The sequence below is a fragment of the Orcinus orca genome, chromosome 10, assembly GCF_937001465.1.
Source record: "Orcinus orca chromosome 10, mOrcOrc1.1, whole genome shotgun sequence".
NCBI lineage: Eukaryota > Metazoa > Chordata > Mammalia > Artiodactyla > Delphinidae > Orcinus > Orcinus orca.
In genome coordinates this window covers 82,960,585-82,985,391 of record NC_064568.1, presented here as the reverse complement: position 1 = coordinate 82,985,391, position 24,807 = coordinate 82,960,585, and the positions used below count along the sequence as shown (strand labels likewise).

Sequence of the window (24,807 nt, the reverse complement as noted above, 5' to 3'; positions counted from 1 at the left end):
CCAGTCCAGGGTGGACCCCACAAACATACTGGGTGTCCTCAGCCTCCTGGCGTGGGACCTGGAACCCCAAGTCCCTGTCACTTCTTCCGGCTGCTGACAGGGGTATAGGCTCTTCCTCCAAGGAATCAACTCTGGAACCTCCATCCCTAAGATGGGGTGGAAAAGGGGGCAGAGGAGGAGGGAATCCCCAAGGTAACAGCCTATGAAGAAGTGAGAAGTGATGAGAGGAAGGAAACAGTGACATTAGGGGATGGAGGCCAACAGGAGCAGAGGGGGAGGAATGAGTGGGGAGGGGGCAGGGCGGGTCACTCAGTGGACACGGGTGCGGGGAGGGTGGGGTCTGTGTGGGGAGAGGCTCAGGGGCTTCTGGCCTGGGCGCTGGTAGAGGCTCTGTTTTTCACCTGGATGATAAGTACACAGGTGTCAGCTCTCTATTTTGCTGGTAAACTATGCTTAAGTTTTCGGTGTTTTCCTGTCCTTACAGGTATGGTATAACTCAAATACACCTGGAAGAAAGAGAAAAAAGAAAAGGAGAGAGGGGAGGTGGTTAAAGGAATTCCTCTCTTCCAGAGAAATAGCCTCACCCCCAGTCCTCACTCCACCCCACACACACATGGTGCTGGGGGCAGCAGGGAGACTCAAGGAAGGGAGAGTCCATCCCAGCTCACAGCCCGGGGCTACCTGGACATCGTCTCCCTGTGAGCTAAGACAGCGGGGACCACTGTGCCAAAAAGACTGGCTAAAGACCTTTGGAAAAAGACGGGCCCAGCTGGTGGAGGTGGAGAGCAGAGGACAGGAGAGCAGAGGACAGGACATGGAGTGGAGCCTGGAGACCACAGTGGGACAAGGAGATCAGCCATGAGTCTGGGTCCGGGGGTCCCCCTAACATTTCCCTGAGACACAAAAACGACCTCCCCCCTCCCCAGCCCTACAGGACCCAGGCGTCCCAACACCGTACCCAAGGACACCAAGCATGGCCCCTCCTGTCCAGGCATGAAATCCGCCACCGTTTGAAGCCTCAAGGGTCCTCTCCGCTCCTCCCCAGTCCCGAGAGCCCAGGACACCCCAGTGTCCTGTCTCTTCTTCCCCTCCGTGGACCTAATAATAGACAGGGACCTGCTGTCTGGATCCCTCCAGCCACTTCCCAACCTGAATTTAAAGGCCCTGTGGTCCTGGACTCAGATCTAATTTCTGGCGCTGATGTTGACCCAGGACTTCGGGGTCAGGGGTCAGGGGAGGCTCCCCAGGGCCCCACAGGCTGCAGCTGAGCCAGGCTTCCAGCTGAACAGAATCAGCAGATTCTGGACATAAAACTGCGACCTGGAGGAGACACATCAGCCACACGGAGGAGTGAAAAGCTGCCTTTGTCTCTCCCCCCTTCCATCCACAACCAGGAAACATCCACGACACACCACAGGTGACTCTGCCCAACACACCAGGACTCCGGAGAATGCCACCCAGTGTGCATGGAAAGGTGGGTGGACTGGGACACAGAGACGAGGCAGAACCGAGGGAAGAGCAGAGGCGGAGCCTGCGATCCTGTTCTCCACCTGCGGCCACTGAGCTGGAAGCCCCAGAACACCCAGTAGCAGCCGCAACAGGACACAGGAATCCAGCCTTCCAGCCTCAGCAGTGCCCAGGGCCCCAGGTAACTAGGCAGCAGCAGAAGTGGGTCCTGGGGCCCCAGCCACCAGCCCCTGAGACGCCCATGACTTTGGCCCCTCCAGCCACCCACTGGCAGCAGCAGAGCCGGAGAACCTTACAGCACGGGACATGGCAGAAGTGCCTGCACCACCCCAGCTACCCACGTCCCCCTCTTCCCTCGTGGTTCAGGGGATCCCGGACACGAGGGAAGAACCCACTATCCCAGGTCACAGGCAGTGATGCCAGTGGCACAGGCAGCAACAAGGCAGCAAAATCCCTGGAGGCACAAGAAGCAATAAGAGGGCACGGGACCACACCCCTGATGGGGGTGGAAAGTGCCAACTCTCCCAAGCAGGTAACGCAGGTAGGGGAACCCCAACCTGTGCTCTAGCGCCACCTCCTGGAAGAGACGCGAAAAGCCTCTGCTCTCTAATTTGTTGAATGGTTAGAATGAAGCAGAAAAGTGCTCCGCACTTCATCAGTGCTGGCAGAGGAACAGCACAGCAAGCACACGAAGAACCACAGTAACACTGCATCACGAAAAGTAAAGGACAGTTCTCCAGAAACCAAACTTAAGGTCATGGAATACTGTGACATAACTGATAGAGATTTCAAAACAGCTCATGAGGAAACGCCACAAGCTACAAGAAAATTCAGAAAGGCGGTATAACGAGCTCAGGAATACTATGAATGAACAGAAGGAATACTTTACCAAAGACATTGAAACTCTAAGCAAAACTATATAATTTCAGTGTACTTATGTGGCGCACTTTCTTTAAATTGATACCTAAATATTTTATCCTGATGCTATTATAAATTGCATTTAAACGTATTCATTTTCCCAGTCCCGCGCTCCGGTGTGCTCCCGCCCAGCCACCCGCCCCGGACCCGGCGCCACCGTGCCCAAGTGCCCCAAGTGTGACAGGGAGGTGTACTTGGCTGAGCGGGTGACCTCCTGGGGAAGGACTGGCATGGCCTTGCCTGAAGTGTGAGAAATGTAGAAAGACGCTGACCTCGGGGGGAGGGGACACACTGAGCATGAAGGCAAGCCCTACTGCAACCAACCCTGCTACTGGGCCATGTTCGGACCCAGAGGCTTTGGGCGCGGTGGAGCGGAGAGTCACACTTTCAAGTAAACCCAGGTTTTGGAGACCCCATCCCCGGCTGCCCCTGGGGCCGCGGCCATCTAGGCCGATGGCGGGCCTTCTCCACAGGCACCTGGGGCTGTCCTGTAGACCCCCATGCCCTCACTAAACCCGTACACTTGGAAGAAAACAAAAGAAAACACATTCATTCATTTTCCTAATTTTATATTTCTGGCACAGAACTCTTAAAATCCTTCGAATTTCCTAAGTGATGAGAGCCACAGAGGTGTGTTTTGTTATGTTAAAGGTTGGCTTTTGGACTGAACCTAAGGATGGGGGCTGGTTACCAGGAGAAGCAACCATGTTAATAGGCAGTTGGAATTTCCGGTACCACCGCATCCCCCACGTCCTGGGAGCCGAGAGGGGCTGGCGGTTTCACCTACTGCAATGGTCCATGATGTAATCAATCGTGCCTGTTTAATGAAGCCTCCATAACACCGCAAAATGATGAGGTTCAGAGAGCCTCCACGCTGGTGAATACACGGGGAGAGTGTCCCAATCTGAGAGGACACGGAAGCTCCACGCCCTTCCCACACACTTGCCCTTTGTGTCTCCTCCGTCTGGCTGTTCCAGAGTTACATCCAGTAGTCTAGTAAGGAAAGTGTTCCTGTGAGTTCCGTGAGCCGCTCTAGCAAATTAATCAAACCCGAGTGGGGGATCATTAGAACATCCAATCTGTAGCCAGTCGGTTAGAAACACAGGTGACAACCTGGACTCGAGACTGGCATCTTAAGGAGGGGGCGGGCATGCAGGACTGAGCACTAACCTGTGGGGTCTGACAGTGCCCGCGGTAGAGTCAGAGTTGAGTGAATGGGGTCGCAGGGGAAATCCAAATATGGGAATATTGTAATCTGATGATCGCAATATTAATGGTAAAGAAAGAAAGACGGGAGGGTGGGAGAAAAAGCCTGGGTTTTGCCTGCGATCATCTGTCTCCTGCTACACAGAATGGCCAGCCTGGGAGAGATGGGAGAGCGCCAGAAAAGAGAAGGAAACAATAGTTTTACCCACGGTAATCTTACACCTTCCCCCAAGGAGCTGAAATAGACACTGTTTGATTTCACCCCTCCCTTCCTAGAGTTTTAGACAAAGGTTCAACTAAGTAATTGGTGTCTGACCTGTGCAGGTGTACCGCGTCTTATTGCATTTTGAAGATACTGCATTTTTTAATAATTGAAGGTTTGTGCCAACCCTGCAGTGAGCAAGTCACCAGCGCCACTTTTCCAACAGCATTTGCTCACTTCATGTCTCTGTGTGTTGGGCTGCACCCTACAGGCCTACAAGGCCTGTGCTTGCCCAGCTTCAAGACAGAAGAAAGGCTCGGAGTCAGCAACAGAGGCATCAGTGGTGTAATGGATGGGGAAGCTTACACATCTGAAGCAAGATCCTGGAGCGACACCCCACCGTGTGCAGGGGGCCAGGGGGTATATTACCAGTTATAGGGGAATTGACATCAGGTGGGCTTATCAGTTACCAGGGAAACCAGTAGAGGGCACACCCCTCACATCCTCCCTGATAAGAACAATCACTAGCTAGGGCTAGGGGCAAGGATGTAGCAGGTCAGTCATGTGGGTAGCGTGTAGTTGTGAAGCAGGCCTTCGTCGGACAGGGGATGTACAAGAGAACAGCCATCCTGAGTGGCCTGACCATACAATGTATCAGAGTTTGGTAATTCAAACAATATTTCAAACTTTTCATTATTATTATATTTATTATGCTGGTCTGTGATCAGTGATCTTTGATGTTATTATTGTAATTGTTTGAGGGCACCAGGAACCACTCCCATAGAAGACAACAAACTTATGGATAAATGTGTGTGTGTTCTGACTGCTCCACCGACCAGACGTTCCCTCATCTCTCTCCCTCTCCTCAGGCTGCCCGATTCCCTGAGACACAACAACATGGAAATTAAGCCAATTAAAAACCGTGCAATGGCTTCTAAATGATCAAGTGAAAGGAGAGTAGCATATGTTTCACTTTAAATCAAAAGCTAGAAATGATTAAGCTTAGTGAGGAAGGCATGTCAAAAGCCTAGATAGGCTGAACGCTAGGCCTCTTGCACCAAACAGTTAGGCAAGTTGTGAAAGCAAAGGAGCAGTTCTTGAAGAAAATAAATAGTGCTACTCCAGTGAGCACACGAATGGTGAGAATGCAAAACAGCCTTATTGCTGATATGGAGAAAGTTTTAGTGTTCTGAATAGAAGATCAAACCACCCACAACATTCTCTTCAGCCAAATTCCAAACCACAGCAAGGCCCTAACTCTCTTCAATTCTATGAAGGCCGAGAAGGTGAGGAGCTGCAGAAGAAAAGTTTAAAGCTAGCAGAGGTTGGTTCATGAGGTTTAAGGAAAGAAGCCGTCTCTGTAACATGGAAATGCGAGGTGAAGCAGCACGTGCTGATGTAGAAGCTGCAGCAAGTTATCCAGAAGGTCTAGCTAAGACCATTAATGAAGGCGGCCACACTAAATAACAAATTTTCTGTATAGATGAAACAGCCTTCTAGTGGAAGAAGGTGCCATCTAGGACTTCCATAGCTAGAGAGGAGAAGTCAATACCTGGCTTCAAAACTTCAAAGGCCAGGCTGACTCTCTTGTTAGGGGCTAATGCAGCTGGTGACTTAAACTTGAAGCCAGTGCGTATTTTCCATTCCTCAAATCCCAGGCCCTTTAATGTTTATGCTAAATCTACTCTGCCTGTGATCTGTAAATAGAACAACAAAGCCTAGATGAGAGTACATCTGTTTACAACATGGTGGACTAAATGTTTTCAGCCCACTATTGAAACTTACTGCTCAGAAAAAGATTCCTTTCAAAATATTACTGCTCATTGATGATGCACTTGGTCACCCAAGAGCTCTGATGGAGATACACAATGAGACTTTCCCTTCTCTCCTGCTTTCGCTGGTTGCTCATGGACCAATGACATGGTCTTAGGTATGTTGGGTCATGCTGATAAGGGCAACATCCCAGGGACAGCAGAAAACAAAGGTCAAGGAGACCTGGATGCTTGGACATCCTCGTGGTGCAGAGCCACCCTAGCAGCCCTGGAACTGCCTGCCTCACTGTCATGGGAGCCACACACTAGCTTCCATCCTGTGAGACCACTGTTATTTGGGTTTCTGCTGCACATACTGAATTAATACATATCGAGAGAATAGGACTTCCCAGGAGTGTGTGGCCATGGTGGTCTGTTCTGGAGATGAGCAGAGATATATTTCGTGTCACCTCTGTGGGCTCTTGGGACATTACTATGAGTTAGAGAAAGGGAGAACTGGGCCAGAGGGGGCAGCACAGGGAGATTGGAGATTGTTACCCTCCTCATCTTTCTAGCCATGGGGTCTGGCCTAGGGAAGTGTTTGGGTCACCGGGTGTTAGATTTGGCAGTCCTTGTTTCTTCACTTCCTGTCCTCCTTGCAGCCCAGACCTCCTGCTCATCCTACCTAGGACCCGAATCACTGCTGTTCACCTCCTCATCACCCTGTCTGGTGACAGGGACTGTGGAGGTGGAAATCTAGAGGATTAACCCCTCAGGTAGAAAAGGAGTGCAGGGTCATTCCGCCTCAGATTCCGTGAGGAGTGTGTGCTTCCCCCAACTGGTTTGAACAGCTGACTTTTGGATAGTTGACCTCCGGTCCCTCATATCCTGTGCCCTGGTGATCATAAAATTCTATCACTTCACTGTATTCTCTTTATTACAAATGAGTCACTAGGTCCAGCTTATACTCCAAAGGTGGGAATTACACAAGTGCATGAACACCAGGAGATGGGAATCACATCTTAGAAGTGTGCGCACCACAAGGGGGGACTCTGTTAACCACCTGAAAGTGTGGCATCTCACAGGGCTGTGGCCAGGAGTGCAGAGATCAGAGCTGAGGTCCAAGGGATTTTGTATTCATCCCACAGGAATACAGGACAAAATTATGATGCCAGAAAGGTAGCCCAGTCTTCTAGGTAATTTGGGGAATGGAAGAGGCAAAAGGCTAGGTAGAAATATAAAGGAGAGGAAATAAAAGGACACCCAGCAGTTCTAATAGTTAATGTTCTCACTTATTTTCTTATGTTTCTGAGAATTTGCAAAAGTCATTTTGTTTAATAGTTACATGGTTTAATAATCAGCATGACCTTAAATAACTCAGGAAATATAATGAACCGAGGGATGAGGAAATCACATGACTCAGGCCTGACAAGTCAGGTTACCACGTTGTACCACATCCACCTAGCAACAGGGACTGGTCCAAGGATACCTTTCCTCTCCAGTACTTTATGTATGGTCAGTGTGAGAAAGATGTTTATCTTTCTGCTAAAGTTGTGAAAGTGGGTAATGTGAGGGGCTTAGAGATCATATTGTCTGTCTTCCCCAGGAACAGTGAAAGAGAAGAGAAATTGAGGTCTGATGACAAGTTTGAGTCTCCGGGTCCAATCATGTATCTAACTGGCCTCACCCCCGGCCTTCCCCGGTAAATCAACATGTTAAATCTCTTTTGCCAAAGCTAGATTCATTCGAGTTTTGTTAACTTGTAAGTGAAAGAGTCCTCTCACAAGAAGGCAGACTTTTCTGTGATGCTGGGTATTTAGGTAACACTCATTCACATATTATTAAGACTTTATTTTTGTAGAGTAGTTTTAAGTGCACAGCAAGATTGAGGGGGATATACAGAGATTTCCCATATACTCCCTGCCCCCATACATGCATAGCATGCCCCATTATCAATGTCCCCTGAAGAGTGGTGCGTTTGTTACCACTGATGGACCTACATTGACACATCATCGTCACCCACAGTCCATAGTTTATATTATGATTCACTCTTGGAACTCTACATTCTGTGGGTTTGGACAAATGTATAGGAACATGTGTCCATTATTATAGTGTCAGACAGAGTGTTTCACTACCCTAAAAATCCTCTATTTTCTGCCTACTTATTCCTCCCCTCACTCCCCAACCCCTGGCAACACATCTTTTTACTGTCTCCAGAGTTTTGCCTTTTCCACAATGTCATATGCTTGGAACCATACAGTATATAGACTTTTCAGATTGGCTTCTTTCACATGGTAGTATGCATTTAAGGTTCCTCCAAGTCTTTACAAGTCTTGCTAGTTCGTTTCTTTTTGACACTCCATAATATCCCAATGTCTGGATGTACCACAGTTTATTTATCCCTTCACCTACTGATGGATGTCTGAGTTGCTTCCAAGTTTTGACAATTATGAATAAAATTCTATAAATATTCATATGCAGATTTTTGTGTAGACATGTTTTTAACTCTTTTAGGTAAATATCGAGGAACACAACCGCTGGATTGTCTGCTGGATTGTCTGGTAAGAGTACATTTATTTAGTTTTGTAAAAAACTGCCAAACCGTCTTCCAAAGTAGCTGTACCATTTTGCCTTCCCACCAGCAATGAATGAGAGTTCTTGTTATTCCACATCCTCTCCAGCATTTGGTCTTCTTAGTGTTCTGGATTTTGGCCATTCCAATGCGTGCGTAGTAGTATCTCATTTTTTTAATATGCATTTCCATAATGACATAAAATGGGAACATCTTTTCATATGCTTATGTGCCATGTGTATATCTTCTTTGGTAAGGTGTCTATTAAGGTCTTTGGTACTTTTTTTGTTTTTTGGCTGCATTTGGGTCTTCGTAGCTGCGCGCAAGCTTTTCTCTAGTTGTGGCGAGCGGGGGCTACTCTTCGTTGCAGTGCGTGGGCTCCTCATTGCGGTGGCTTCTTTTGTTGTGGAGCACGGGCTCTAGGCGCATGGGCTTCAGTAGTTGTAGCACGGGGGCTCAGTAGTTGTGGCTCACAGGCTCTAGAGTGCAGGCTCAGTAGATGTGGCGCACGGGCTTAGTTGCTCCGCGGCATGTGGAATCTTCCCGGCCCAGGGATTGAACCCGTGTTCTCTTCATTGGCAGGCGGATTCTTAACCACTGCACCACCAGGGAAGTCCCTTTGGCCCATTTTTAAATGAGACTGTTTTCTTATTGTTGAAGTGTAAGTGTTCTTTGCCTATTTTGAATAAGAGTTCTTTATCAGATGCGTCTTTTGCAAATTTTTCTCCCAGTCTGTGTCTTGTCTTCTCATTCTCTTGACATTGCCTTTCTGTGAGCAGATATTTTTCATTTCAATGAAGTCCAGCTTATCACTTGTTTCTTTTATGGATTGTGCCTTTGGTGTTTTATCTAAAAAGTCACTGCCATACTCTAGGTAATCTAGGTTTCTTCCTATGTTACTTCTAGGTGTTTTACACTTTTGCATTTTACCTTTATGTCTGTGGTCCATTTTGATTTAAATTTTGTGAAGGGTGTAAGGTCTACATCTAGATTCTGTTTTTTTTTTTTTTCGCATGTGCACGTCCAGTTGTCCCAGCCCCATTTTTCATTTTAACATCTTTATTGGAGTATAATTGCTTTACAGTGGTGTGTTAGTTTCTGCAGTATAACAAAGTGAATCAGCTATATGTATACATATATCCCCATATCTCCTCCCTCGAGCTTACCTCTGGGCTTTCTGTCTTGTTCCGTTGATCTGTGTTTCTGTGTTTTTGCCAGTACCGTATTGTCTTGATTACTGTAGCTTTGTAGTATAGTCTGAAGTCAGGGGGTCTGATTCCTCCAGCTCCGTTTTTTCCCCTCAAGTCTGCTTTGGCTATTGGGGGTCTTTTGTGTCTCCATACAAATTTTAAGATGTTTTGTTCTAGTTCTGTAAAAAATGCCACTGGTAATTTGATAGGGATTGCATTGAATCTGTAGATTGCTTTGAGTAGTATAGTCATTTTCACAATATTGATTCTTCCAATTCAAGAACATGGTATTTCTCTCCATCTGTTGCTATCATCTTTAATTTCTTTCATCAGTGTCTTATAGTTTTCTGCATACAGGTCTTTTGTCTCCCTAGGTAGGTATATTCCTAGGTATTTTATTCTTTTTGTTGCAATGGTAAATGGGAGTGTTTCCTTAATTTCTCTTTCAGATTTTTCATCAGTATTGTATAGGAATGCAAGAGATTTCTGTGTATTAATTTTGTATCCTGTAACTTTACCAAATTCATTGATTAGCTCTAGTAGTTTTCTGGTGGCATCTTTAGGATTCTCTATGTATAGTATCCTGTCATCTGCAAACAGTGACAGTTTTACTTCTTCTTTTCCAATTTGTATTCCTTTTATTTCTTTTTCTTCTCTGATTGCCGGGGCTAGGACTTCCAAAACTATGTTGAATAATAGCGGTGAGAGTGGACATCCTTGTCTTGTTCCTGATCTTAGAGGAAATGCTTTCAGTTTTTCACCATTGAGAATGATGTTTCCTGTGGGTTTGTCGTATATGGTCTTTATTATGTTGAGGTAGGTTCCCTCTATGCCCACTTTCTGGAGAGTTTTTATCATAAATGGGTGTTGTGTTGAATTTTGTCAAAAGCTTTTTCTGCATCTATTGAGATGATCGTATGGTTATTATTCTTCAATTTGTTGATATGGTGTGTCACACTGATTGATTTCATGTATTGAAGAATCCTTGCATCCCTGGGATAAATCCCACTTATTCATGGTGTATGATCCTTTTAATGTGTTGTTGGATTCTGTTTGCTAGTATTTTGTTGAGGATTTTTGCATCTATATTCATCAGTGATATTGGTCTGTAATATTCTTTTTTTGTAGTATCTTTGTCTAGTTTTGCTATCAGGGTGATGGTGGCCTCACAGAATGAGTGTGGAAGTACATCTTCCTCCACAGTTTTTTGGAAGAGTTTGAGAAGGATGAGTGTTAGCTCTTCTCTAAATTTTTGATAGAATTCACCTGGGAAGCCATCTGGTCCTGGGCTTTTGTTTGTTGGAAGATTTTTAATCACAGTTTCAATTTCCTTACTTGTGATTGGTCTGTTCATATTTTCTATTTCTTCCTAGTTCAGTCTTGGAAGTTTATACCTTTCTAAGAATTTGTCCATTTCTTCCAGGTTGTCCATTTTATTGGCATAGAGTTGCTTGTAGTAGTCTCCTAGGATGCTTTGTATTTCTGCAGTGTCTGTTGTAACTTCCCCTTTTTCGTATCTAATTTTATTGGAGTGAGTCCTCTCCCTCTTTTTCTTGATGAGTCTGGCTAATGGTTTATCAATTTTGTTTATCTTCTCAAAGAACCAGCTTTTAGTTTTATTGATCTTTGTTATTCTTTTCTTTTTTTCTATTTCATTTATTTCTGCTCTGATCTTTATGATTCTTTCCTTCTGCTAACTTTGGGTTTTGTTTGTTCTTCTTTCTCTAGTTCCTTTAGGTGTAAGGTTACATTATTTATTTGAGATTTTTATTGTTTCTTGAGTTAGGCTTGTATAGCTATAAACTTCCCTCTTAGAACTGCTTTTGCTGCATCCCATAGGTTTTGGATTGTCGTGTTTTCATTGTCATTTGTCTCTAGGTATTTTTTGATGTCCTCTTTGATTTCTTCAGTGATCTCTTGGTTATTTAGCGATGTAGTGTTTAGCCTCCATGTGTTTGTGTCTTTTACATTTTTTCCCCTGTAATTCATTTCTAATCTCATAGCGTTGTGGTCAGAAAAGATGCTTGATATGCTTTCAATTTTCTTAAATTTACTGAGGCTTGATTTGTGACCCAAGATGTGATCTATCCTGGAGAATGTTCCGTGAGCACTTGAGAAGAAAGTGTAATCTGCAGTTTTTACATGGAATGTCCTATAAATATCAATTAAATCTAACTGGTCTACTGTGTAATTTAAAGCTTTTGTTTCCTTATTTATTTTCATTTTGGATGATATGTCCATTGGTGTAAGTGAGGTGTTAAAGTCCCCCACTATTATTGTTTTACTGTTGACTTCCTCTCTTACAGCTGTTAGCAGTTGCCTTATTTATTGAGGTGCTCTTATGTTGGGTGCATATATATTTATAATTGTTATATCTTCTTCTTGGATTGGTCCCTTGATCATTATGTAGTGTCCTTCCTTGTCTCTTGTAACATTCTTTATTTTAAAGTCGATTTTATCTGATATGAATATTGCTACTCCAGCTTTCTTTTGATTTCCATTTGCATGGAATATCTTTTTTCCATCCCCTCGCTTTCAGTCTGTATGTGTCCCTAGGTCTGAAGTGGGTCTCTTGTAGACAGCATATATGTGTTCTTGTTTTTGTATCCATTCAGCAAGCCTGTGTCTTTTGGTTGGAGCATTTAATCCATTCACGTTTAAGGCAATTATTGATTTGTATGTTCCTATGGCGATTATTCTTAATTTTGGGGGGTTTGTTTTTGTTGGTCCTTTTCTTCTCTTGTGTTTCCCACTTAGAGAAGTTCCTTTAGCATTTGTTGTAGAGCTGGTTTGGTGGTGCTGAATTCTCTTAGGTTTTGCTTGTCTGTAAAGCTGTTGATTTCTCCATTGAATCTGAATGAGATCCTTGCTGGGTGGTGTAATCTTGGTTGTAGGCTCTTCCCTTTCATCACTTTACGTATATCATGCCACTCCCTTCTGACTTGCAGAGTTTCTGCTGAGAAATCAGCTGTTAACCTTACGGGAGTTACCTTGTATGTTATTTGTCGTTTTTTCCTTGCTGCTTTCAATAATTTTTCTTTGTCTTTAATTTTTGCCTGTTTGATTACTATGTGTCTTGGCGTGTTTCTCCTTGTGTTTCTCCTACAGGAGACTCACAGCGCTTCCTGGACTTTGGTGGCTATTTCGTTTCCCATGTTAGGGAAGTTTTTGACTATAATCTCTTCAAATATTTTCTCGGGGCCTTTCTCTCTCTCTTCTCCTTCTGGGACCCCTATAATGCGAATGTTGTTGCGTTTAATATTGTCCCAGAGGTCTCTTAGGCTGTCTTCATTTCTTTTCATTCTTTTTTCTTTATTCTGTTTTGCTACAGTGAATTCCACCATTCTGTCTTCCAGGTCACTTATCCGTTCTTCTGCCTCAGTTATTCTGCTATTGATTCCTTCTAGTATAGTTTTCATTTCCGTTATTGTATTTTTCATCTCTGTTTGTTGTTCTTTAATTCTTCTATGTCTTTGTTAAACATTTCTTGCATCTTCTCGCTCTTTGCCTCCATTCTTTTTCCGAGGTCCTGGATCATCTTCACTATCATTATTCTGAATTCTTTTTCTGGAAGGTTGCCTATCTCCACTTCATTTAGTTGTTTTTCTGGGGTTTTATCTTGTTCCTTCATCTGGTACATAGCCCTCTGCCTTTTCATCTTGTCTATCTTTCTGTGAATGTGGTTTTTGTTCCACAGGCTTCAGGATTGTAGTTCTTCTTGTTTCTGCTGTCTGCCCTCTGGTGGATGAATCTGTCTAAGAGGCTTGTGCAGGTTTCCTGATGGGAGGGAGTGGTGGTGGGTAGAGCTGGGTGTTGCTCTGGTGGGCAGAGCTCAGTAAATCTTTAGTCCCCTTGACTGCTGATGGGTGGGGCTGGGTTCCCTCCCTGTTGGTTGTTGGGCCTGAGGCAACCCAACACTGGAGCCTACCTGGGCTCTTTGGTAGGGCTAATGGCAGACTCTGGGAGGGCTCATGGCAAGGAATACTTGCCAGAACTTCTGCTGCCAGTGTTCTTGTCCCCACGGTGAGCCACAGCCATCCCCCGCCTCTGCAGGAGACCCTCCAACACTAGCAGGTAGGTCGGGTTCAGTCTCTTATGGGGTCATTGCTCCTTCCCCCAGGTCCTGATGCACACATCACTTTGTGTGTGCCCTGCAGGAGTGGAGTCTCTGTTTCCCCCAGTCCTGTCAAAGTCCTGCAATCAAATCCCGCTAGCCTTCAAAGTCTGTTTCTCTAGGAATTCCTCCTCCCGTTGCCAGAACCCCAGGTTGGGAAGCCTGATGTGGGGCTCAAATCCTTCATTCCAGTGGGTGGATTTCTGTGGTATAAGTGTTCTCCAGTCTGTGAGTCACCCATCCAGTGGTTATGGGATTTGATTTTGCTGTGATTGTGCCCCTCCTACCATCTTATTGTGGCTTCTCCTTTGTCTTTGGATGTGGGATATCTGTTTTGGTGAGTTCCAGTGTCTTCCTGTCAGTGATTGTCCAGCAGCTAGTTGTGATTCTGGTATTCTCAAAGAGGGAGTGAGAGCACGTCCTTCTACTCCTCCATCTTGGTTCAGGCCCTGTATGACTTCTAATCTTCCAAATTTGTTAAGTGGGGACTTCCCTGGTGGTGCAGTGGTTAAGAATCCGCCTGCCAATGCAGGAGACATGCGTTTGATCCCTGGTCTGGAAAGATCCCATATGCCGAGAAGCAAGTAAGCCCGTGCGCCGCAACGACTGAGCCTGCGCTCTAGAGCACGTGAGCCACAACTATTGAAGCTCGTGTGCCTAGAGCCCGTGCTCTGCAACAAGAGAAGCCACCACAATGAGAAGCCCACGCACCACAATGAAGTGTACCCTCCGCTTGCTGCAACTAGAGAAAGCCCGTGCACAGCAAGGAAGACCCAACGCAGCCAGAAATAAAATAAATAAATTTATTTAAAAAAAAATTTGTTAACGTGTGTTTTATGGCCCAGAATGTGGTCTATCTTTGTGAATGTTTAATGTGAGCTTGAGAAGACTGTGTATTCTGCTGTTGTTGGCTGAAGTAGTCTATAGATATTGATTATATCCAGTTGATTGATAGTGTTTTGAGTTCAATTATGTCCTTACTGATTTTCTGCCTGCTTGTTCTGTCCATTTCTGAGAGAGGGATGTTGAAGTCTCCAACTAAAAGAGTGGATTCATTTATTTCTCTTATCAATTCTATCAGTTTTGACTCACATCGTTTGACCCTCTGTTGTTAGGTGCATTCACATTAAAGACTGTTATGACTTTTTGGAGAATTCACTCTTTTATCAGTATGTGATGCCTTTCTTGCTATTTCTGATAACCTTCCATGTGTTGAAGTCTGCTGTGTCTGAAATTAATATAGCTACTCTTGCTTTCATTAGACTAGTGTTAGCATGGTATATTTTTCTCTATCTAGAAGCTCTGTGCCATGAGTTGGGTTCTCCCCATCATGCTGCCAGATCAGTGTTATTCCACAAGGTAGAAGCCCAGGGCCCAGGTTCTTAGGGTGACCTCACGATCAGAGATAGAGTGATGGGTTGCATGTGTCTTTGGGAGAATCTGAGAGGATGAATCAGAAAATTCAAACATTTTGCAACCGTCATGGGACACTCCAGCAGCACTCATGTGACCATCCTGGGAACAGACAGGACAGTTGAGTTGGGGGGAGAAAGACACCAGCCTGGACGTGGGGTCTGGGATAATCTCCTGTTCCTTGGATAGCTGTAAGTTCAGGTTGAGACAACTCAGAGTAAGAGGCTCCAGGTTTCTGGGTTGGAGAACACCACTTCTGGTCCTGACCTGTGTGGGGGCCGAGTAACTCAGAAAAACTGGAGTCAGACCTCCAGACAGATTGAGGGTGAGGCAGAGAGCAAGGCCTGAGAGAGAGAAAGTCGCCCAGAGTATAGTGCCCATTGCTGCCGCCGGGGTCAAAGGGAACTGCTAATCAGTTACTTCGGGGATTGTCTTCCCCTCCATACCTGGAGAGACTGGATGCCTTAGTTGTCCTGAGCGAAGGGCGGGCCCTCAGAGTCACTCTCTTGGCACAGAATCTGGAATCCCCAGAGGACTCTTCCTGTGGTTCTACTATCAGACATAATTTCTTTTCTTGGCTTCTTTTTTCTGACTTTTTTTCTATTTATCTCTCTAATAAGTATCTTATTAACATTAATCTTTGACTTAAGAAACATTCTAAGGAGGAACAGTTTCAACATTGTCTTGCTAAATTCTGACACTGTTCTTTAGTAATTACTCACATTTCATCTCATAATTACTTCTAACCAAAAGTACTGCAACATCCTCTATCTACATCCTTAACCTATAAAATCTGTTCCCTTCAGTCCTGTAAGTGAAACATGGACTGCACTGTCATTGAATATAATAGTTAAAACCTTTGGCCACTCACCATATAGAAAAAATCTGTTTGCACGTTGCTTTGTCCCTTCTATAGTGAGGATCTGAACATACAACGTCAGCACTCGACTTGTACTTGCTTGTATTGATAGATACAGTTATAGGAATCTTCTGTTGTTTGGTCATATTTTTTTGATAAAACATTCTTATACAACTGAGCTATCAGAGCAAGTATACCCACATCTCTTGAACCCAGCAATTTAAATAAGGGACGTTCTTCTTAGGCAACTAGCATCTGCTCCCATGTCTTCAGAATGCTAAACTACGTGAGTCTTGATGAGACCACCTCTCGTTACAGAAGCCAAAAGCACGCTTTCCTAACCTTTAATGTTGCTGGCACACAGGCAGGCATGCTATTCTCTGGCAATCTGGTGCACTTATGCCAAATTTTTCTTTAGGAGTTACTTACATGAAGAACTACGGCCTGTTCTATCCACTAATTTCCTGAGACCATTCCCTCCTCAACTCTTCATTCTCATCTCTATGTCCAGGAGAACTATACCCATCAGCTGGGTCTATGAATCCACCAAGATAGCTGCTGCCAAACCCAGCTCTGGCTCCACCGCTGTGTGTGTTCATTACTTCTTCCTCCTCTGCTCCCCACCAGATCACACCCGCTCTCCACTAGCTTGTCCTCATGTGTGGTATGTTCTGTTTAGGTTCCGCCAACCCCAACCATCCTCTCAACCCCTGCGACCCCCCCAACTGCTCCTCGCTCTCACTGCAGCGCCGACACTGACTCCCAGCTCTCTTAGGGCAGAATTTGCAAGCAGGTAGGCACACATATCCCTCCCTCTTTACACTCTACAAGCCCCAGTAACGTTTAATAAGTTTCCTTTTCTCTAAAATTAGCCAAATTTGTTTTCTGCTGCTTATACTTAAGACTACTAATTTAATATTAAGCTAAGTATCTATTTCTACCACCTCAAAACACAGCTGACATAAGACTGAACTTCAGGTCAAAGTGACCTCCAAAAACTCATATACACCTGAACCTCACATGGCTTCCACTCCCCCCTTATTAATGCAAAAATTATCAGAGCATAGCAGAAAGAAATAAACCAATTCCCACTCCAGATAGCTCAAGTCTCATAATGTATCAATGGTAAGCAGGTATGAGTTGCAAAACATTTACTGTTTCCTCAGCTGCTTAGAAGGATGGCAGGAGAAATTATGTGACAGAAAAGGTGCTCTAGAAATGGATATGGATGTTGTAATCAATTCCTATTCGTGGCAGGGGCTGCAGTCCTATGATATAGTCACTCGTTCTCATACCTTTATCTCAGTGGCAGGTGAAGAACCAAATCAAAGGCAACTGAAGAGAAAAATTAATAATTAACACGCATTTTAATAAGTACTTTAAAGACATTTCACCCATTCCCTTGTAGAGAAAGCAGATCAAGCGTTACTACTCCCATTTTAGAGACAAAGCAGTGAGGACAAGAGAGTCCTGACTACCGTAAGGCTCCAGTCATCTAAGCGCATTCAGAAACCCAGCAGGACCACCTAGCTGAGGCAGCGAGTTGGGAATGAGGTAAAGGAGCAGAGGATCAATGCAAACACCCAGGGCTGTGCCCAGGAGGTCTCCTCTCAGGGTCTCAGCGTAAGTCTGGATCTCATGCAGTCAAGCCACAGGAAAGGGGAAATTCTCCCAGTGAAGGAAGCTGAGAATTCATAGGGAAACTCTTGAGTTCTGGCATTGGTAAAGGTTACCTTCCCACCATCATAATCCAGAGCAGCTCCAGTCAGCCTTGGACAGTAGGACAGGATCTGGCAAGGCTCAGGGCCGGTGCATATATAGACCGGCCTGAAGACAGCTGCAGAGTCCAGAACCCCTCCTCGGGGGTGAAGCTGAGAAACCCTCTTCTCACCACTGACTCTCCTGCCGCCCTCAGCAGGCAGAATTCTGGCCACATTCCATTGTCCTGCGACCATTCCCCTCCGACTGCTCCTTCTCACCTCTATATCCAGGAGAGCTAGACCCATCAGGGATGCCTAGAAATCCACCAAGATAGCCACTGCCAAACACACCTCTGCTTCCACCCCCGTATTTCACTGCTTCTTCTTCCTCCCCTGCTCCCCACCAGATCCTGTCCACTGTCACTTCCTGATACACTTTGCCCCGCGTGAAGCCCTTACTGCCCAGCACACCAGGCTCCGGATCAAATCGCTGACCATGCTGCTATGTGTTCATCCACAAGCCAGTGAATATCATGCTCTTCCCATTTGGAAACACTGAGAGGAAGCCATTGGCTGTCTGGGAATTCAGGATGATCCTCACTGTGGGGACAAGGAGACAAAGGTGTGGCATCACAAAAGACAGCAATTGAGATTTATCCCATATGTTCTGGGGCCTTTATGACAATGGGGGTAGACTCCTCAGGGGAGCAGGCCAGAAACTCTTTGTGACCTTGTGCTTATACTATTAGCAACCACATCTGGAAAATGAAGAGAACACAGAAAATTCAAGGGCACAGGCAATGTGATGAGACTTGAGAGGGCAAAACGGTAAGGACTGAGATCACTGCAGCTGCACCAATCTGGGGAAAGGATTGTGGTTTTGAAATCTGAATTCTCAAGATAAAGAATTTGGATACATTAGTCACACGAAGACCTTCCTCTTTAAAACGAAAGAGCTGACCCATAAGTAATGGAGCTTCATAGGAAAGCTGCAATTAGCAAACTTCAGCCACTATCCCCTCCAGATGCTCACTTGTTTTATATTCCAGATCCCTCAACAATTTTCCTGGAATAAAAGTACCAAAGGACAGTAAGCAATTCTGACACCACATCTTCTAGGTTAAATTCTCTTACTGTTGGCTAATATAATTTTAGAAGGTGACAAAGCACCGTGAAAACTCAAGTAAAATAGAGAAATCAATTCAGGAGACACCCAGAGCTGTTCAGTCTAAAGTGGTTCATGTAAGTATCCTGGCGAACATCTGCTGAACCCACCTGGTGCTTCATTAAAGAGTACCTTCGGGCATATTCCCTGTTTTTAAACTAAGCCCTAAACTTCTAGTCCTAGACAATACTATTTCTCTCCACTCTCAAAGATACCTCTTTTAGATTCATTCTCCCAGTACTCTTTAAATTAAAAAAAAATTTTATTTTTCGGTACACGGGCCTCTCACTGTTGTGGCCTCTCCCATTGCGGAGCACAGGCTCCAGACGTGCAGGCTCAGCAGCCATGGCTCACGGGCCCAGCCGCTCTGCGGCATGTGGGATCCTCCCGAACCAGGGCACAAGCCTGTGTCCCCTGCATCGGCAGGCGGACTCTCAACCACTGCGCCACCAGGGAAGCCCCTAAATATACATTTTTTAAAGCTTTAAAGTTAAAATTAAGGAAGTGCTGGGCAGAGATGTGTAAGCTAAATACGAAATGAAAGAAATCTGAGGTCTTGATCTTATTTTCGAACAGGATTGTATTCAAAGCAAAAAATTATTAAGTGAGACTACAGAGGGTGTTTTATGTTACTAAGAAAATTATAATCCACAATTAAGATATAACTCTCCTTAAAGGTCATACAGAAAAAAAGCATCAAAATATAAAAAGCAAAAACTATAAGAATACAAGTAAAATGGGCAAAAACTCATTGCTAATAGGAATCTTTGAGTGATTTCTTCTAGTCCATAACATATCAAGAAGTCAAAAAATAAGTGTCAATACAAAATACCTAAATAACAAAACTACTAAGAAAAACTTCATGGAGATATAGCAAATCCTATTCCAAGAACACAGAGAATGTACCTTCTTTTCAAATGTTTGGAACTGTCCAAAAGTTTACAACGTACAATACAGAAAGCCTCAATAAGTGGAGAGTGGTAGAAATGGCAAAAAACTTGTCTGGTCACAAGATTTAAAAACTATGAAACATAAAACTATTAGAAAAAACCCTTCACACCACTGACAGGAAAAAAAAAAAAAAAAAAGAGGGAGAAGAATCCTTGAAGAGGATCTTATCCTGGAGGAGAATGTTGGACAGAGTTCTCACCTCCGTGTCTTGAACCTGGCTGTCTAGTGCTCGTTCCCTTCACCCGCTGCCTATAGGACGGTCCCTGCCTCGTGCTGGTTGGCAGCCAAACCATCAGGAGTTATCGTGTCTTGATCTTTGGAGTCGATGCTACTCAGCAAGCCCCTGCCTGGGCCCTCCCTGCTTTGTCTACCACGGAGCCTCCAGAGCACACTTGACACACCATCCCAGCCCTGACAGAGATGTCACCCTGAGATCTTGGGCCCTAGGCTTGTACCCTCAGAGGTCACCGTGACCTGGCAGTGTGGTGAGGAGGACCAGACCCAGGCCATGGAGCCTGTAGAGACCAGGCCTTCAGAGGACAGAACGTTCCAGAAGTGGGCGGCCCTGGTGTTGCCTTCTGGAGACGAGCAGAGACACACGTGCCACGTGCAGCACCAGGGGCTGCCTGCACCCCTCTTCCTGAGGTCCGGTGTGGAGGGATCTGAGGGGGAACCTTCTTCTCAGGGAAGTAGGAGCCCTTCTGGGAACTTTCAGCAGGGTCAGGGCTCAAGTGTGAGGTCAGGGCCCCTCCCTCTCCTTTCCTCCTCAAAGCCATCTTCCCAGCCCAACATCCCCGTCAAGGGAGCATTTGCTGGCCAGGTTCTCCCTGCAGCTGCTGTCAGTGGGGTTGTGTTTGCAGGAGTTTAGATGGGTCGAACTTTGCCTGCGAGAACTGTGCTCTAGAACAACAAGAGCTCAGCTTAGGAAGGGATTCTGGGTTTCATGGTTCTGACCCAAGGGTCTCTCGCCTCAGGGCTTGAACTGCAGCTCCTGCGCTCGTGACTTCTGCAGCCAACGTGCAGACATCCTGTTGTGCAGCAAAGCATGGAGGGACCCTGGCTGGTGGGAGGCCAGCTGAGGAAGTGCAGGTGAGCTGGGAGGCTGGGGACCTGCTGGATCCCCCGAGCCCCAGTTCCAGGTCCGGCCAGTGTACGTGGCTGCCTTTGGACTCCAGGACCTTGATCTAAGTTCAGCTCCCCTTCTCCTCTATGAGGGTTCCAGCAGCAGGGCCACATGAGGCCCAGAAAGTACCAGATTGCCTGGGGAATGGGTCTCTTTCTAGTGGGACAAAAATTCTCAGGTTGGTCTCCAGCAGGATCCTAACTTTTTTTACAAAGATGAAGTAGTATTAAGCCCAGTCCTACAATGAACTGGCAAATCTGAAGGGAGAGTGTAACCTGCATGTGTGTCTGTCTGTGTGTGCTCACATGCAGATAGAAATGTGTGTGGATGTCTGTGTATATGTGTGTGGGTGAGTGTACACAAGCATGTGTGGGCCTTTGTATGTGTATGTGTGTTTTTGTGGTGTGCGGGTGTGCATTGCTCTGATGCGTCCTCATCCTGGCCCCCACCCTGGCCTTCTCCAGGTGCCCCTCCCACCTCAGGGGATATAAGAGACAGGACAGCTCTCCATCTGCACATGAGTAAGAAGAGGCTGAGGTGATGAGTGTTGGGGAGAAGTGGTCCTCGTCCTCTCGGAAGAAAGAAACAGGAGCTGCATGCGTGGACTCTCTTCCTTCCCAGGATTTTGCCTTAATAAATGTGTCAGATACCATTTTAAGGGACTTACATGAAGCAAATCATTTAAATCTCATAAGAGTCCTCTGAGATAGGGACAGCTATCAACCCCATTTTACAGACAAGGAAACTGAGGCCTCAGAGAGCTTGGCTGGCTCTCAGTTGGCTGAGCCATGACTCTAAGGAAGCGGTCTGACCGCTGTGCCCAGGTCTGTACTCACTCTGCTGTGTTGACTCCCATACACTGTTCACCAGCCTCACTAAGGGTCACCTCCTCTGGGGGCTCTGACAGCTTCCCTGTCCGCTCTGGGCTCTGAGACTGGCTGGGAGTCTATTGCGTTTCTCACACTCCCTATAGGTGTGTCCATGGGGTCTGAAGTGACAGGAGAGTTGGTTCTCCATTGGCTGCTGGAGTGTGTTTGCCGGAGGTGGGGGGAAGTGAGGGTCACATCTGGGCTGGAGGGCCTCAGTGGTGTTTGCATCTGGGTGTGAGCTGGGCTTTCCAGATGCTGAAGGGTGACGACCAGCAGGGCCCATGCAGAGTTTACTCATCACTGTGTTATTCCACAGCCTGAAACCACGGCCCCTCATGGGCCTGGGAGTCACAGGGGTGCTCACGCATCTCCTTCCCATCCCTGCTGCCCTGACTGCTCTTCTGCCAGCTGACTTCCTGGGAACATCTGCTGTCCAAGGTGACACATGAGGAGGGGTCTGGCCACAGCCCTGCTCATCAGCACTTCCTCCCACCCTGCCTGCTGCTCCCTTCTGGGGCCTCCTGGATGAACTGAGAGGACAGCAACTAGGATAGACAGAGAAGCTGACATTACGCTGATAAAGAGAAAGCAGAATGTCTGTCACCAAGGGAAGGAAAGCGTTGCCTTAGGGAAGAAGACTGAGTAGTTTCTTGTGGGCTGTTACACTGGCAGCCTCAGACTTCTGCTGCATGTTGACAGGAGGCTGACCTTAATTTCTTTCCATGTAGGACCTGCCAACATGGCTGCTTCCTTTTTCAGAGCTTGCAAGCAGTGAAGACAGTAGAAAGTCAGCCAGCAAGATGGGGTCTTGCTCTTCTATGATCTAATCTCAGGAGTGACATCCCCGTTGTCATATTCTATTAGTCAGAAGCAATTCACAGGTCCCACCCACACTCAGGGGCAGAAAGCCACAAGGTGTGAACCCCAGGAGGCAGGGATCCTTGGGTAGCTTCTCAGAGTCTGTCTGCACTGGGACATTCCAGGTCAGAGAAGCAGGAGCACGAGGTAGTGAGGACTCTGCCCTGGCCGTGTTCACACACGGATTGCACAGTCATTGTCACTGTGGGTCCGCCTCAGGCAGGATGATCTGCAGAACTGACTTGTGTTTATCTGGGCACCGACCTGGATACAAGAATCAATGTTTTCATCGGAAAGGTTTCTCTCCAGGTCTGTGGGAATCTGAGAGGGTCCCCTCTGAATATTTGCCCCCTTATTTTTCAAACCTCCTACACCTCTAGGAAAGTGCTGTCACTAAAGTCACCCACATTTTCTTCCCTGTGTCATCCTGCCAGCAAACCCTGGGCTCCCACTATTCCTCACATCTTACTTTCATACAGGATCCCAGAGTCACTCCTTGTGATTCTAGTTTGTTGGTTTCCTCCCCTTCATCCAGATTATTTCTTAGCGATTTTCTCTCATGTTGATTACTCAGTTTCATTAAGAAATTGTGTTCTCTAACTAACCCTTTCCACTAATTTTTGGACCAAATGGGCCAAGGTCGTCTCTCCATTCCTCAGCTCACGTCCCACACAGGGACAGGATAAGAGTGGGGCTCCTGGGAAGTCATGGACTGGCACAGACCCTCATCGGGGTGAGACATTTAGGTCACCAAGGCATAGACCTTAGCTTTCTTTATGTCCCCGGCAGGGAGCACCACACCCGGCACACAGTATGCTCTCAATCAGCTCCCTCCCTCCTGGAAGCTGTTTCCCCAACAACTAATTATAGACTATGTTGCATTTGCCAGGTCATTTCACTCCATCGTGAGTTCCTTGATATGTCACTCACTGAGGCCCAGCACAGGGCCTGACATCTAGTAACCTCCTAGTAAATGATTACTAAATGAGTGTGGGGTTTTCTTTGGTCATTCAACATTTATTTCAACTTACTAATACATGCATAAAGTTAAAAAAATTCATATGACATAGAAGACATACAGTGAAATGTAAATTTCCTCCTCCATCCCATCCAAAACCCTTCCAAATTCCCTCCCTGGACACAGTAACTGTTACCAGTTTCGACAGTGTTATAGAGAGCGATTTCATTTTATCAGGTGGTATTTATCACATATTCTATCTGCAATTTTGTTATCAGTTAGCAATATATTGTAAGATTATTCTATTTTTAAACTACAAATCTGGCTCAGCTTAAGATATTGATAATAACAATTCTCCACTGCTGATTTAAAAAAATTTAAGTATAGGGCTTCCCTGGTGGCGCAGTGGTTGAGAATCCGCCTGCCGATGCAGGGGACACGGGTTCGTGCCCCGGTCCGGGAAGATCCCACATGCCGCGGAGAGGCTGGGCCCATGAGCCATGGCCACTGGGCCTGCGTGTCCGGAGCCTGTGCTCCGCAATGGGAGAGGCCACAACAGTGAGAGGCCCGCGTACCGCAAAAAAAAAAAAAAAAAAATGAAGTATAGCAAAAATCATCTCTCTTCCATTGTAATAGAGTTCTTTTTCTGGACAAAGTCACCTAGAATAAAAACACATTGGAGACTTTCCTCATGGCGCAGTGGTTTAGAATCTGCCCGCCAATGCAGGGGACACGGGTTCGATCCCTGGTCGGCGAAGATCCCACATGCCGCGGAGCAAATAAGCCCGTGCGCCACAACTACTGAAGCCTGTGCGCCTACAGACCGTTCTCGCAACAAGAGAAGACACCGCAATGAGAAGCCCCTGCAATGCAGCTAAGCGGAACTAGAGAAAGCCCACAACGAAGACTCAATGCAGCCTAAATTAATTAATTAATTAATTAATTAATTAAAGTAAAAAAAAATACCATTCAATCTCCACTACTTGTATCCTTTTGATTAAGTTCTGGCCAATATGATGAAGCAGATGTGAACTTTAAAATTTTGCTCTTAAAGGGAAGAAACCTTTTTTCCTTCCCTGCTTTCCCTGTTTGCTCATGGACCATGAACATGGTCTTAGGTACCTTGGGTCATGCCAACAATCGTAACATCCCAGGGACAGCAGAGAAGGAAGGTCAAGGAGACCTGGACGCCTGGACATCCTCGTGGTGCAGAGCCACCCTAGCAGCCCTGGAACTGCCTGCCTCACTGGCATGGGAGCCACACACAAGCTTCCATCCTGTGAGACCACTGTTATTTGGGTTCTGCTGCACATACTGAATACATATCGGGAGAAAAGGACTTCCCAGGAGTGTGGGGCTGTGGTGGTCTGTTCTAAGATGAGCAGAGATATATTTACAGTGTCACCACTTGGGCTCTTGGGACATTATTGTAAATGGAGAAAAGGAGAGCTGGGCCAGGGCTGGGGGCGCAGCACAGGGAGACTGTTACCC

The 24,807-nt window shown here is 46.1% G+C and overlaps 1 protein-coding gene and 1 pseudogene across 20 annotated transcripts in view; one reads left to right on the top strand and one right to left on the bottom strand.

The window, feature by feature from the left end:
* LOC101276578 (BOLA class I histocompatibility antigen, alpha chain BL3-7-like) overlaps positions 1 to 24,807 on the bottom strand; it is a 48,293-nt gene that overhangs the window by 13,973 nt on the left and 9,513 nt on the right. The window lies entirely within an intron of this gene.
* LOC117198888 (cysteine-rich protein 1-like) lies at positions 2,475 to 2,869 on the top strand (annotated as a pseudogene).